Here is a 14,115-nt window from a genome sequence, read left to right as displayed (position 1 = left end):
CGTAAGGCCTCTGCTGAAGAGGCGCGAGGCTTGGACCATATTGAAATCGCTTGCCTCCGCCTGTACCTGCAGTACTACCTCGACTTGTACCGCTACACACCATAGCTGAGGCGGCTCTCTTCCGTGATTGCTGAAGCGGCAAAGACGGCTGACGTGGCTGAGTTGGAGGAGGAGGAGTGGCCTGAAGCTGTGCCGGACTTGGAGGAGGAGTGGCCTGAAGCTGTGCCGGACTTGGAGGAGGAGTGGCCTGAAGCTGTGCCGGACTTGGAGGAGGAGTGGCCTGACGCTTTACCGGACTTGGAGGTGGAGTGGCCTGACGCGTTGGTAGACTTGGAGGAGCGGGAGTCTGCTGACTCGATGGCGGACTACGACGAGGAGTCGGATGACGCGGTGTCGGTGGCCTTCGAAAGATGATGCAATCCTTTCTCCATAGGATGATACGATGGTTGGCCTCTCCTAGTGTGTGCTCATCGTCACCTCCAGGAATGTCAAGCTCTAGCCCCGAATATTGGTCCACCACCTCATCAACCAAGACACGAGCATAGCCTGCTGGAATCGGGTTGCAATGGAAGGTTGCCTCGGGGGGATTTGTAAAAGCAAGGGCGTCCGCCACCTTCATGGATATGTTCTTCATTTTGAAGTGTTGCTCGCAGTTAGTGTTCTCCATGATGTCATCCACTGGGTAGCTATCCAGCAATGCGTCGCCCGGGGCGGAACCCACGCTGCTTCTCGGCATGGATGAGACGGTGTTATCCATTGGTGGATCATCCGCTAGCTGCTGAGACCCCCTTTGCTGGCTAAGTGAGTCGATCTGCTCCTGCTGCTGCTGGAATTTGATTGCCATGTCCGCGTGCGCTGATTCTAGGCCTTAAAGGCATTCATAGTCTAGCTTCCTCTGCTCCTCCTCCATCTTCCTCTTCTTCTCCTCCGCAATCTTCTTTCTCGCACGGGTTCTGTAGTCGGCGTTCCAGTCCGAAAACCCCTCATACCACGGAATAGCGCCCATGCCTCGTGTTCTTCCCGGGTGTTCAGGATTTCCCAGGGCACGCGTAAGCTCGTCGTTCTCTCTTTTGGTCTCGAACAACCTGGATCAAGCCTCTTCTATTGAAACAAGTAGCTTATCTTTGGCTCCGTCCAGACATGCCTTCTTCGAAACTTTGCCTGTCTTCGGGTCCAACTCCCCCCATGCGCATAGAACCAAGTCCTGCACCTGGGGGGCCAGCTCAATGTTTCCGGAGTGACACCTGCATCCAGCATCTCTTTCTCAGACTTATCCCACTTAGGCATTCCCACCGCATAGCCACCTGGCCTCAGCTTATGAAACTTATCCTTTTTTGCAGCATTGGCCTTGTTTATTCTCGGCCGTTCCTTAGATAATTCTGAGTCCTTGAATTTCACGAAATCTACCCAATGAGCACTTTGGTTCTCTAGTGTTCCCTTGAATACTGGAGTCTTCCTTCCTCCGTTGACATACTTGGCCCATTCACGAATCTTGTCGTTCTTGAATGCAACCACCATCTTCCTAAGAGCAGCGTCCTTGACTTTCCCCACATCTGCATCTGTGAAATGATCTGGTAGGGTGAAATGTTCCATGAGCGTTTCCCAAAGCAAATGTTTTTGTCTATCGTCGACAAAAGTAACTCCTGGACGTGGCTTTGCTGGCTCTCTCCATTCTTGAAGGGAGATCGGGAGTTGGTCCTTCACAAGAACTCCGCACTGACGAACGAACTTGTCCGCAATCTTCTTAGGCGCGAATGGTTCGCCATTAGGTCTGATTGCCTCGATATTGTACTTTACGCCCTCCTTCAACTTTTTGTTCGGGCCTCGTTTCGTCCTGTTGCCTGAAGATTTGCTCGATCCGGATGGCTGAAAGAAGAAAGATCGATTCATTAATATATCTTCAAGTCATTTAAAACATGTGATGATCACCAGATGCCTGCTTATATAAATATATATACCTCGCCGGTCTTTGTTGTTTCAAGATCAACATTTTCTTCGTCATGTTCATAGTTCATGACTTCATCAATTCGGTCGTCGCGATCGAATATCATATCACCCTCCCAGGTGTTGTTTAGATATTCGGGGCCGTCATAATCTTCTTCATTCTGATCATCATCTGGCCCGCGAGGATTGCGTATGATATTGAACAGGGCCTCTTCTCCCTCTCTGCCGGTATTGTCCGCCATAGGTTTTGTTTAACTAATCCAAAAGAAATATATTCAAATTACAATGCATGGATGCAATCAATTAATAAGGAAAAATTGAATCAATCATAGTACATAATAAGCATCATCGAATATAATCTCGAATACGTCATCTCGAATAATAGATATAATCTCAAATACATCGTCTCGAATAATAGATATAATCTCGAATACATCGTCTCGAATAATAGATATAATCTCGAATACATCGTCGGATCATGCAGCGCGGGCGGTGGACACCCAAAGAGAAGGAACCCTCACAGGATCATAGCTGAAGTGAGATCCCTGAAGAAACTGCCAGGTATTGGAGAACCTGCCGCCCTCTAACGCAACCATGTAGCGATGGACGTGCTCGTCCTCCTCCCTGACACGGCGACGTACCACCTCCGGCAGGGCCGGCTCCCTCCGCACCGAAACTGGCCCACGCGAACGCCACCAAACGAGATCAGGGTCGACGACCGGGGCCGGGTTCCTCATCAAGCGGCGTGCCCCTCCAGGCAGCACCTCCCAGTGCCAGCCCGGCGGAGCCCAGTCCCGGACATGGGTCAACCGGACATCGTCGCGGACGGGTTGACAGTGAGGATATGGGCCGGGCATCGTCGAGAACAAATACTAGCTATATGCCCGCAAAAAGTAACATTTTTTAATGATTGGATTTTGATAACTAAAATTTCTAACATTTCTATATAACTAACATTCCTATAACATTTCTAACAATGCTATATAACTAACATTTCTAATATTTCTATAACTAAAAAACAGAAGAAAAAAATTATAACATTTCTATATATATATATAACTAACATTTGTATAATATTTCTAATATTTCTATAACTAAAAAGAAAAAATTTCTAACTTTTTTATAACTATTTCTATAACTAAAAAACAGAAGAAAAAAATCTAACAATTCTAACTTTTCTATAACATTTCTAACAATGCTATATAACTAACTATTTCTATAACTAAAAAAAGAAAAAATTCTAACATTTTTATAACTATTTCTATAACTAAAAAACTAAAAAATGTATGTGTGTGTGTGCTCACCAGCGAGGCGAGAGGCGACGGGGGGCAACGACGGGGACGGCGACGGGCGCGGCGACGACGAGGATGGCGACGACGGGGATAGGGACGGGGCGGCGACGACGGGGACGGGCCGAGGCGGTGACGACGGGAACGGGGCGGCGATGACGGGGACGACGCGGGACGGACTTGGACGGCGCGGCGGTGACGACGGGGACGACGGGGACGGGGACGACGGGGCGGCGATGACGGGGACGGGGCGGCGACGGGGGCGGCGACGAGGGATATGGAGACGGGGGCGATGGGCGACGGGGCAGAGGAGAAGAAGCAGATGAGAAATTGAAATTTTTGAAGTGTTTAGTTATATAGGATGGACCTTTAGTACCGGTTGGAGCCACCAACCGGTACTAAAGGCCTGTTTTGGTCAGGCCAAGCGGCGGGAACCGCACACCCTTTAGTACCGGGTGGTGGCTCCAACCGGTACTAAAGGGGGGGCCTTTAGTACCGGTTGGAGCCACCACCCGGTACTAAAGGGGGTGCGCTGGCAAGGTGCTGTGCGGCAAGTTTAGTCCCACCTCACTAGCCGAGGGGCGTCCGCACTGGTTTATAAACCCCCTGTGCGGTAGCTCCCTCGAGCTCCTCTCCAAAGCAGGCCTACTGGGCCTACATGTCCTGTGCTGCCCTGTGGGCCTACTGGGCCTTTGCGGGCCTGCATCCTGGCCCAACAACAGGTTGGGTTTCTAGTCGTATGCAGGCCGCCTGGCCCAGTAGGCAGGCTTTTTTATTTTATTTTTTTCTTTTTTTTGCTTTATTTATTTTTGAGTTGTTTTTTTGTGTATTTAGAGTTTCTTTGTGAATATTTTTGCTTTAGGTACAAAAAATTACAAACTTTCTATTAGTGCCCATAGTTTTCAAATTTGAATAGTTTAAATTTTGAATTATTTGAAATTAGTGTGAATCACTAGTTTGTGAATAACTTAACTTTAAAAATCAGTAAAGGCATGAAAGAATTTGTTTGCACATAAAATTTCTTCGCGTTTCAAATGCCAAAACACATAACTACCCTAACTATTACAGAGATTCCCTCCTGGGTGTGAAACACAGAAGAAAGTGATGATAGTGAAGCCGATCACATCCCAGATCTTTGGTTGTGAAACTTTTTCTTCACGTGTGTCCCTTTGCGCCGTAATCATGGAAAATCTTCATCATTTAACGGGATGCTCGGGTCAATATTCACTATGAATGGAGCAATTTCATCAAACTTTTCATAATCTTCTGACATGTCTGTCTTGTCATCCACTCCCACGATGTTTCTCTTCCCAGAAAGAACTATGTGCCGCTTTGGCTGATCGTATGATGCATTCGCTTCCTTATCTTTTCTTTTTCTTGGCTTGGTAGACATGTCCTTCACATAGAAAACATGTGCCACATCATTGGCTAGGACGAATGGTTCGTCTGCATACGCAAGATTGTTGAGATCCACTGTTGTCATTCCGTACTGCAGGTCTTCCGTTACCCCGCCTCGTGTTATATTGACCCATTTGCACCGAAACAAAGGGACCTTCAAACCACATCGATAGTCAAGTTCCCATATGTCCTGTATATAACCATAATATGTTTCCTTTCCTGTCTTGGTTTCTGCATCAAAGCGGACACCACTGTTTTGGTTGGTGCTCTTCTTATCTTGGGCGAACGTGTAAAATGTATTACCATTTATCTCGTACCCTTTGAAAATCATTATATTCGAAAATGGTAACTGGGACAGCAAGTACAGGTCATCTTCAATAGAGGTGTCATGCATGGTACGTGTCTGCAACCAGCTGGCGAAACTCCTGGTTTGTTCACATGTAATCCAGTCATCAGACCGCTCCGGGTGTTTGGAGCGTAGCAAATTCTTGTGTTCATCCATATACGGAGCCACCAAGACGGAATTCTGTAGAACTGTGTAGTGTGCTTCAGTGAGAGAATGTCCGTCCATACATATTATTTGTTCCCCTCCTAGCGTGCCTTTTCCATCCAGTCTGCCCTTATGCCGCGATTCAGGAACACCAATCGGCTTAAGGTCAGGAATAAAGTCAATACAAAACTCAATGACCTCCTCATTTTCATGGCCCTTGGAGATGCTTCCTTCTGGCCTAGCACGGTTATGAACATATTTCTTTAAGATTCCCATGAACCTCTCAAAGGGGAACATATTGTGTAGAAATACAGGACCCAAAACGTTAATCTCTTCGCATAGGTGAACTAGGACGTGCGTCATGATGTTGAATAAGGATGGTGGGAACACCAACTCGAAACTGACAAGACATTGCACCAAATCATTCTCTAACCTTAGTATGATTTCTGGATCGATTACCTTCTGAGAGATTGCATTGAGAAATGCACATAGCTTCACAATGGCTAATCGAACGTTTTCCGGTAGAAGCCCCCTCAATGCAACCGGAAGCAGTTGCGTCATAATCACGTGGCAGTCATGAGACTTTAGGTTCTGGAACTTTTTCTCTGCCATGTTTATTATTCCCTTTATATTCGACGAGAAGCCAGATGGTACCTTAATACTAAGCAGGCATTCAAAGAAGATTTCCTTCTCTTCTTTGGTAAGAGCGTAGCTTGAATGACCCTGATGTATGCCATCTTTTCCGTGCATACGTTGCTGGTCCTCCCGTGCCTCAGGTGTATCTTTTGTCTTCCCATACACGCCCAAGAAGCCAAGCAGGGTCACACAAAGATTCTTCGTCACGTGCATCACGTTGATTGCGGAGCGGACCTCTAGGTCTTTCCAATAGGGCAGGTCCCAAAATATAGATTTCTTCTTCCACATGGGTGCGCGTCTGTCAGCGTCATTCGGAACAGGTTGTCCACCAGGACCCTTTCCAAAGACCACCTTCAAATCCTTGACCATATCATGTACATCAGCACCAGTACGGTGGCGAGGCTTCGTCCGGTGATCCACCTCACCTTTCAAATGTTTGCCTTTCTTTCTTACGGGATGCCTGCTCGGAAGAAATCGACGATGTCCTAGGTACACATTCTTCTTACAATTAGCCAAATATATACTGTCGGTATCGTCCAAACAGTGCGTGCATGCGCGGTATCCCTTGTTTGTCTGTCCTGAAAGGTTACTGAGAGCAGGCCAATCATTGATGGTCACGAACAGCAACGCCTTTAGGTCAAATTCTTCCCCCATGTGCTCATCCCACGCATGTACACCTGTTCCATTCCACAGTTGTAAGAGTTCTTCAACTGATGGCCTTAGGTACACATCAATGTCATTGCCGGGTTGCTTAGGGCCTTGGATGAGCACTGGCATCATAATGAACTTCCGCTTCATGCACAACCAAGGAGGAAGGTTATACAAACATAGAGTCACGGGCCAGATGCTATGGTTGCTACTCTGCTCCCCAAAAGGATTAATGTCATTTGCGCTTAGACCAAACCATACGTTCCTTGCGTCATCTACAAACTCCTTCCCGTACTTTCTTTCGATTTTTCTCCACTGCGACCCGTCAGCGGGTACTCTCAACTTTCTGTCTTTCTTACGGTCTTCTCTGTGCCATTGCATCACCTTGGCATGCTCTTTGTTTTGGAACAAACGTTTCAACCGTGGTATTATAGGAGCATACCACATCACCTTGGCAGGAATCTTCTTCCTGGGGCGCTCGCCCTCGACATCACCAGGGTCATCGCGGCTGATCTTATAGCGCAATGCACCGCATACCGGGCAAGCGTTCAAATCCTCGTACTCACCGCGGTAGAGGATGCAATCATTAGGGCATGCATGTATCTTCTGCACCTCTAACCCTAGAGGGTAGACAGCCTTCTTTGCTTGGTACGTACTCTGGGGCAATTCGTTGTCCTTTGGAAGCATATCCTTTATCTTTACCAGCAACTTTCCAAATCCCTTGTTAGATACACCATTCTCTTCCTTCCATTGCAGCAATTCCAGTGTGGTGCCCAGCTTTTTCTTGTCACCTACGCAATTCGGGTACAACAATTTTTTGTGATCCTCTAACATGCGCTGCAACTTCTTCTTCTCCAAATCACTTGCGCAGTTTCTCTTTGCATCGGCAATGGCCCGACCTAGATCATCAACGGGCTCATCCGATGCCTCTTCTTCAGATTCTTCCCGCATTGCCGGCTTAGCTTCTTCCCGCATTACCGGCTCAGCTTCTTCCCTCATTGTTGTATCATCGTATTCAGGGAACCCATGGCCAGGATAGCTGTCGTCGTCCTCTTCTTCTTCATTGTCTTCCATCATAACCCCTCTTTCTCCATGCTTGGTCCAAACATTATAGTGGGGCATGAAACCGGACTCAAACAGGTGGATGTGAATGGTTCTTGACGTAGAGTAATTGCGACCATTCTTATAGCCAGCACATGGACAATGCATAAAACCATCCGCTCGCTTGTTTGCCTCAGCCGCAAGCAGAAAAGTACGCACGCCATTAATGAACTCGGGAGAGCATCGGTCATCGTACATCCATTGCCGGCTCATCTTCAATACACAGCACCAAAAACATCAAATTAATACAATACATAAAATTCATACATAAAGATCATACAACACTTAAATGCAACAAACAAATAACTCTCTAGCTAAAGAATTTAAATGCAACAACAAATGCGATCAAGATCGCAACTAAGGTAACAATTGATCCAACAGCATAATGATACCAAGCCTCACTATGAATGGCATATTTTCTAATCTTTCTAATCTTCCAGCGCATTTTCTCCATCTTAATCTTGTGATCATCGACGACATCGGCAACATGCAACTCCAATTCCATCTTCTCCCCCTCAATTCTTAAATCCTCGTTTTCTCTTTCAACTAAATTTAACCTCTCGACAATAGGGTCGGTTGGAATTTCCGGTTCAACTACCTCCTACATACAAATATCTATGTCAACTTGATGGGCATAATTTGTCATAAACACGAAATGCAATGAATAGTATTAAAAGAGAATATACCACATCCGAATCATAGCCCGGACGAGGGCCGACGGGGACGGATATCAAAACTATGGCACTATGCATAACAAACAACGTATGGGTAAGATAATTATACGAGTAATTATATATCCAAATCACACAAACATCATTTTTATATAAAACTTCATGAACAAGAGGCTCACCATAAGGTGGTGCCGGCGACAGGACGTTGCGAGCGATCGACGGTGGTTACGACGGAGATTTAGAAGGTACTAAGTAAACCACACCTACATATGCAAAACTAAGTGTTATTTTTGACCTCAAATTGCATATAAATCAAATACTAGCACATATATAGGCCCAGTTCTTTTGCCAGAATCTGGAAATTCTCCCAGAATCCGACCCCTACCCAGCTTCTCCCAGAATCTTTGAGCCCCATTTGTTTTACAATCCTATCTAATTAGACCCTAACTAGATAGGATTGTAAAACAAACGAGGCCCAAAGATTCTGGGAGAAGCTGAGTAGGGGTTGGATTCTGGGAGAATCCCCAGATTATAGCAAAAGAACTGGGCCATATAATTCCTCCCAAATTACTAAACTCAAAAATCAATCACTATATAAAGCATTGCACGAGCTAATCTAGCAATGAGAGATGGAAGGAAAAAGTTGCTAACCTTTGTGATCATTTGAATGGATGGGGGCCTTCAAATCTTGGGGAAAATGTGTGATGAGCTTGAGAGGAAGAGGGAAAAGAATAGAGAGGAGAGGGGAAAGGGAAAGAACAGAGCGAGCTCGGGTGGACGAAGGGTCTATGTAGGACGACCTTTAGTACCGGTTCGTAATACGACCCGGTACTAAAGGTGCTGGAGGGGCCCCGGACTGACAACATCCTGCCACCACTCACTTTAGTACCGGTTCGTGGCACGAACCGGTGCTAAAGGTTCGCCACGAACCGGTACTAATGAGAGCGGCCCGGCTAGCCGTTGGAACCGGCACTAATGTACACATTAGTGCCGGCTCAAATTCAAACCGGCACTAATGTGCTTCACGTTTGATCCTTTTTCTACTAGTGATCAAAGGTCAAACATGACACAAGTATGGTCATCAATAAAGAAATTATTTCTATGAAGAAGAGCCCTAGTGTTCTATCTGTTTTGGTTCATTAACCAAAAGAAAAAATGTGCTTCAGGTGGCAGAATGTTTTCAAATCCATTTTAGCACAGGCAACACCTCAACATCATGTGTGTAGTTCAATGATTTGCTCTAAGCCAATCCGAATCATATCCACAACATCAGGTGTGAGTAATTTAAGGGTTTGATCTAAGCAAATCCGATTCATATCCGCAACCTCTAAGTTCCCTCGGCTCAAGGATTTTGTAGAATTTGCATTGGAGGTTCCTTTCTTCTCCCTTCTAATTAATTGACAATTGACAAGAAAAACATACTATGTATGTTCATCTTGGAGTCTTTTAGGATCTATCTATGAGTTTGCATACATCCCATAGTTTATTGGTCCATCTATGTATAATTAGGAATTGAATCCTCGTTTCCTTACTTGGCGGCACCAGTGTGGTCGTCACATGCACAAGACAATCGCATGTATATTAAATTATTATTTTTATAACTTTGCTTGACATTCGACGATCTTAGAAAATTTATACCAGTTGGCGTGCAAAAGGTGGATGTATATAATTTGATATGAGCAATAATGGATTTTTTATACTTAAACAGTTAAATGCAACACATTGTTCAATAATAGTTATTCAGAAACTCAGTAAAAGTAAGATATGATTTGTATGTTTTTAATACTGATGTACTATACTGTCAGACTTACTTTTTTTTACACAATGAATTCTGTATTGTCTACATATCCTCTCTGGAATCCTTTGGACACCATGATTCGTGCATGTTACATCCTGAGCATTCTGTTGTACACTTCGTAACGAAATTGAAGAATAAAAATGGTTAGATCGATTATTTACAAAAATGGACGTCCAAGGTTAGTATGAGGAGGAGGTATCACTCACTGTGATTATTATTGGTGATGGTGCTCGAAGCAAAATGTAAGATGTGATATCGAGGTCAATAGGAATGGAAGCAGACAGAGGAAGAAGAACCTAGGAAGGGTTTGTGCTTTGTGTGACACATATGTTTGCGTACATTGTATTTAGGTGCGTGCATTGTATCCACAAGTTTGAGTGTAAATTTTCCGCGGACTAGCTGAGATCTAGTTCATTGCACTTATATGATTACTAGTTAATTATTAGGATAAAAAGGTGATTGCCATCAACACCTTTGACCACAAGATGCTTGAATTGTCCGCTCTGCTTGGATGTCAAGTTGGTTCACTTCCAATGCAATATCTTGGTTTGCCATTATGTTTGTCCATGCCAAGAGTTGAGGACTTCTTCCCACTCTTGAAGAGAATTGAAACAAGACTTCAAGGCTGCTCCACCTTGCTATCTTATGGGGACAAATTAACTTTGATCAAATTGGTCTTCTCCAACATGCCCATTTTCTATATGAGCACTATGGTCATTCCCATGATAGTCACTCATCAAACCAACAAATATCGTAAACGCTGCTTTTGGACTTGGTACAAGGCCTACCTGCCCAAGACTCATGGGGGGTTGGGGATCTTAGACATTGCTACTCGTAATCGGGCTCTTCTGATGAAATTTTTGCATAAATTCTTGAACAAAGCAGATACTCCATGTGTGAAAATTATTTGGGAGGTACTATACACATCAAATTCCAGGATCTAGATTGGTTGGGTACTTTTAATGGAAATCCATTTTAAAGTTGCTACCTAGCTTCAAAGCAAATACTCGGTGTCAGTCAGGCTTGGGGGATACTATTTTCTTGTGGTCACACAACTGGATGCATACCAAACTTCAAGATCATATCCCTCAATTATATTCATTTGCCATCAACAAAGATATCACCCCCTTCAACAAGCATTTGAGATTGATAACTCTGGAGCTCTGTTTCATCGACCACTTTCTGTAGAAGCTCATCAACAATTCAAAGTGGTCCAAAAATATCATTCAAAACACCCAGAGGGGAGATCAAAATGAAATTTGGAGATATACTTGGACCTCTGCAACATTTTCTCTATGAAGATGTATGAGTTAAATAGAGTTAAATACACTGGAAGTACCTTAACTTGTCATGTCACGCCCCAAAACATAGCAGTGACAATTTAAATGGCATCAGAGCCCAGGTTAATAATAATAATAACTTGATAAATACACACCAATGTGGGATTAATTAAGGGGTAGTATAGGTGCGTAAGGTTTTTTTTCGAAAAGGGGGACTCCCCGGCCTCTGCATCAAGACGATGCATGAAGATGCTGCAGATGCAAGCAATATTGTGGCACGTGAGGCGCTGAAGTTTCTTCATCATTTTCTGAACTTTTCCTTGGTGGATTTGCACATGTATGAGTACTAGGAGGTGGTACTATCACTGGTACAGAGGGAGCAGCAGCATCGCATGGAGATGGCGCAACTCCATTAGTACCATGAAGCTTGCAGGAGGGAGGAACTGGAAAGGCTAGAGCAGGAGCATAATGATTGTGTTTATGAAATCAAGCATGATTTTGAACTGGAGATAGAAGACAGCGATCGTTGGCTCGAGCTGGGGGAGCACAAGAACAAGAAACTGAAGCAAGAGAGTGATATGCTGGACGAGATGACAAACAAGCCAGAGAGTCAGCTTATGGAGTTAAGGGCGGAGAACAGGAGCCTGCGTGACAAGCTTCTGGCGCAGGAGAGCGAGGCAAACAGTGGTGCTTAGATATAGGACAGGAGTACTAGTTGCTAGCCTTAAATAAAATAATAGTATGGATAGTAGAACCGATGGTGATGGATGTAACCAGTGGATGGTAGTAGACTTTTGTGTAGGTATATGACTAGCTAGAACTAGCCTTTGTGACAACACTAGCACAGTTGTCAGTAGTTGATGCATGCAAGGATAGGAATAGTCGTTGGCAGCAACACATCTAGCAGCTCGGATGTGTAATTTTGGTTGTACTACTGCTATTCCCTAGTAATCATATGGACTTAGTATAAAATGGTGTGTGATCTAATATATTAATTTTGTTTTTTTACATGCGTAGATGGTTGGTAATAATGGAGATTTTTCTGCATCACAAACCGGTGGTAGCAGAGATGCGCTAGCAGCTGTAACCGAGCAATCACTTCCAAATGAGTTGCTCCTAAGCATCTTACGTCAACAGGTACAAACTCAAATGAGGCAAACTGAAATTCTGGAACATCTGGTGCAACAATCAGCTAAAGGGAAGGAATTATCTGATGGAGAAAAACAGGGTGGACTATGTGAGTTTCAACGACTTAAGCCACCTTCTTTTCTTGGTAGTGTAAACCCGTTGGAAGCTGAGGATTGGCTAACAGAAATAGAGAAAAAATTCGATGCCATGCACTGTCCTGATGAAGAGAAAGTCACATTAGCCATATTTATGTTGCAAGGTGGGGCGTTTGATTGGTGGTCCGTGCATAAAAAGAAGTATCCTGAGGATCATGTGTTCACATGGAAGTCATTTAAAGAAGAGTTTTATAGGAAATATTTTCCGGAAAGTGTTCAAAGGAAAATGGAGTTAGCGTTTCTACAGTTAAAGCAGGATCAGAAGTCAGTCATTGAGTATGAAATAGAATTTTCTAGACTTGCTCGTTATGCTTCTGTCTATGCCCAGGACGATGAAGCTAAGGCTCGACGTTTCGCGCACGGACTTCATCAACCAATTAAAGCACGAGTAGAGGTATTCGAACTCAAATCTTTTTGAGATGTTGGTAACAAGGCATTAACTGTAGAACAAGCATATGTGGAAGAGCAAGAGGAAGTGGAGCAACAACGTAAGAAGATCAAGGTTGATCATGGAAATCAAGGGAATATATAGAGAAAAATGCAACATAATTGGCGTCCAAACAACCGCCCGATAACACAGCCAGAGGTAATAATTGTGTTATTTGTCACGGAAATCACACAGTTTTTCAGTCTGAGTATCGTTGAGGAAAGTGCTTCGGGTGTGGCAAGGAGGGACACATGATCGGCCAATGCCGCAACTCACCGAATCAGATTGTGCCAAAACCCATCACTCCTAAGTTTTTACCTTCACCTCAAGCTCCACTTTATTTACCTGCACCACTCACTAGTAGAAAACAGGGCTTTGGTCCAAGCCGGGTCCGCCCATTAGTCCCGGTTCAGTGGTCCCGGTTCGTGAGCCCAGGGGGCCGGCCGGGCCACGTGGGCCATTGGTCCCGGTTCATCTGGACCTTTTGGTCCCGGTTGGTGGGATGAACCGGGACCAATGGGCCTCGCTCCTGGCCCACCACCATTGGTCCCGGTTGGTGGCTTGAACCAGGACCAAAGGCTCCCCTTTAGTCCCGGCTCATGTCACCAACCGGGACCAATGAGGTGCCTATATATACCCCTCGCTCGCGAGCAAAGCACCCCAGTGCTCTGTTTTTCTCTGGCCGAGGGGGAGAGGGCTTGGTGGTGCTCTAGCTCACCTCTTATGCACACAAGGTGTTCGATGGAATGCCCGAGCCACACTACTTAAGCTTTCTCCTCTCCAAGCTCGACCTCCAAGCTCCCTTTTCCTCGAGATTTGTCTAGATTTAGCGGTCCGTCACGCCCCGTCCCCGTCTTCACCGCCGTCGATCACCCGCGCCGATCTCATCACCGACACCACCGTGGTGAGCCTCTTATTCTTATCTTCTTTCTGAAAGGAAAAATATTTTTACTTGTATGTTTAGATAGATACTTGTATCATTTTCTTACATTTATTATTGCATCTTATATAGTGCGATGGTTTTGGTATCCGCCCCCGTCGGCCCTCATCCTGTCTATGATTCGGATGTGGTATATATATTATCTTTATAACTATTGGTTCATTTATTGTTTATGAAAATTATGCCGAGCAACGTGACATAGATTTTATT

At 44.8% G+C, this 14,115-nt stretch overlaps 1 pseudogene; it reads left to right on the top strand.

Annotated features, from left to right (window-relative positions):
* The first annotated feature begins 12,238 nt into the window (after positions 1-12,238).
* Positions 12,239-13,070, top strand: LOC147963962 (uncharacterized; annotated as a pseudogene).
* The last annotated feature ends 1,045 nt before the right edge of the window (positions 13,071-14,115 follow it).

Source organism: Triticum urartu, chromosome 6A (genome assembly GCF_056163025.1).
Source record: "Triticum urartu cultivar PI428250 chromosome 6A, HENAU_Tu73, whole genome shotgun sequence".
NCBI lineage: Eukaryota > Viridiplantae > Streptophyta > Magnoliopsida > Poales > Poaceae > Triticum > Triticum urartu.
The sequence above is the reverse complement of the archived record's forward strand: the minus strand, read 5'-3'. Positions and strand labels throughout refer to the sequence as shown.